We start from the raw sequence: 2,292 nt of genomic DNA, 5'->3' as shown, positions 1-2,292 counted from the left end.
GTTGTTGGGTCCATCTGACGATGTGGCCAGCTGATCGGTGGTGGTTATCTGCACACGCGAGGTGCGTTGGTCTCTGGATCTCCAAGCGGAGAGCGTGCACAGACCTACGGGGAAAGAGATGGAATATCTTTGAAATCTTCTGCGATGAGAAATAAATGAAGTGAACCTGCTGTTGTGCAACTTCCCCTTGCATGCTCTTTGTTAGGAGTGCATCTGTAAAGGATTTTTTCCTCAATGTTTCCCATCTTCTTGTTGATGACACGATCCATGCTCATCGCACCTTTTAGGATGTTGAATCCAAATTTGTCCTATTGACCATGCCCAAGGCATAGATCGTAGGGACCGAGGAAGAGGAAAATAGCATGAGAGAGAAAGAATGAGTGACACAATGATTGCGCCAAACTAGGCAAAGTAAGGGTGTTCTTCGGGCTCTCAGACCAATTTTATATATTGAACGAAATTGTTACAAGAGAATGAAAGCATAATGCCTAAATCGTTGGAAAACTCAAATGACTCTCCCTTATACATGAAAAAGATCATTCTACATCATAAAAGAAATCTACAGAATTACATCATTGTTTCGGGAGTTACAAGTTACAATGCCCTTGAGAGTTACCAATTATTATTGTACATGCGAGTTATTAGTTATTATGTCCCTATGAGTTGTCAGTTATTATTGTCTTCATTATCACCTTTTTGTATATTCGACACTTTTTTCATATGTTTAGTACATTTTTGTTACTGGAACTATCCGACAATGTGGCCCGCCACCTGGCTGGTGTGGTCGGCCACCGATTATTATCTACCACGGTCGGTGTTTTTTCAGAGTTATACTATGTATATAAATATGAAAGTTTAAGTACGAGATATGCAAATACATAAGAATTTTGTGCTTCATATGTAAATTTTCCAATGTTTAATTAATGAATTATTAAATTTGAATAGTTTAACTTAACTTGATATTTTATTCAAGTCTTTTAAAAAAATTTAAATCTTATGAAATTATTTTTTTAGGTTATAGAAGGCTTCTAGAACATTGCAAAAAATTTTAATGAATTTTTTATATATTTATTATTTGTTATTATTTATTATTTAATTTAAATAAAACTAAAAATGTGAATTGGTGTGAGGGATCATCAAATTTTAAATAATAATCTTCATCAAAATTCGCCTTTATTAACTCATCATTGAGCCTTTTTAACCAGTTGACGCTCCCAAAGCAAATATTTGTAGTCTAAATTGCTAACTACTACCATAACTTTCAATTATAACCTCTACGGCCAACAGACACTATAGCAATCATTCACACCATTCATTGCGAACTACTGTCGCCATAGAAATCGACCCAACCTTCGCGACTGGTTATAGCTATTATTGCTAAACTATCGTTATACATCAACAATGTAACTCAATCTTCTCCAATCCAAGATGTGAGCGGGTTTATGTGCATACAATTATATAGTGATATATTTCAACTGTGCTAGACCACATGATTTTTTTTCTTTTAATTAATTTTCACTCAAAAACCGAGTTATCTCCTATTTATTTCTATTTTATGTGGGTGTGTGCTAATCATGGACTTTAGGTCCTAATCACCAGACAAAGATCAGTGATTATTATTGATGTCTTGGAACTTGAGGTCCCAATCATGAACTTTGAGCATTGGGCAGTCATGGACGATAGCAAAGATGAAGTTCTTGGGCAAGGAAGATATTTCATCGTTATTGAAGGGGAAAGGCCACAGGTAGAATGTGTGGCTGATGAAATTAATTGCGTCATTCATATGTTAATGTTTCCATCAATATAGCTATTGCTGAAAAACTCATCTAGAGAAAGCAGAGAAGTATCACTGAAGTGTGAGAATGGAATGGAAGCTAATTGGTTATCATTTTTGAGGCAATATCTTATAGCTTGTTGTTTTCTCTTTTAATTCTTGGAACAATGTGCATGAGTCGGTGATCCGAAGATTGGAGCGGAATCAGCCGGTTACGTTTCCTTTCAATGTAAGACATGTCATAGATGATTTGAAAGAGGAGAATGTCATAGGCCAGTGCGTACGGCTGTGAACGAGTCGAGCTGGAGTCAGTTCAGACTTGCCTAGTGTTCACCTTGTCTCATTTAAATTAAATAAAAAATAGATGTAGGGCCTTGAATTCGAAACCAACACCATGTTTATGCAATAAAAATGCAAAACTATATGACAACAAGAACTGTGATTTAAACTTAGATATAAATAGATGAATAAATAAATAAGTATAAATATATATATATATATATATATATATATATATA

This window comes from Phalaenopsis equestris, unplaced genomic scaffold (assembly GCF_001263595.1).
Source record: "Phalaenopsis equestris unplaced genomic scaffold, ASM126359v1 Scaffold000188, whole genome shotgun sequence".
In the NCBI taxonomy this organism is placed as follows: Eukaryota; Viridiplantae; Streptophyta; class Magnoliopsida; order Asparagales; family Orchidaceae; genus Phalaenopsis; species Phalaenopsis equestris.
Note: the sequence above shows the minus strand (reverse complement) of the source record.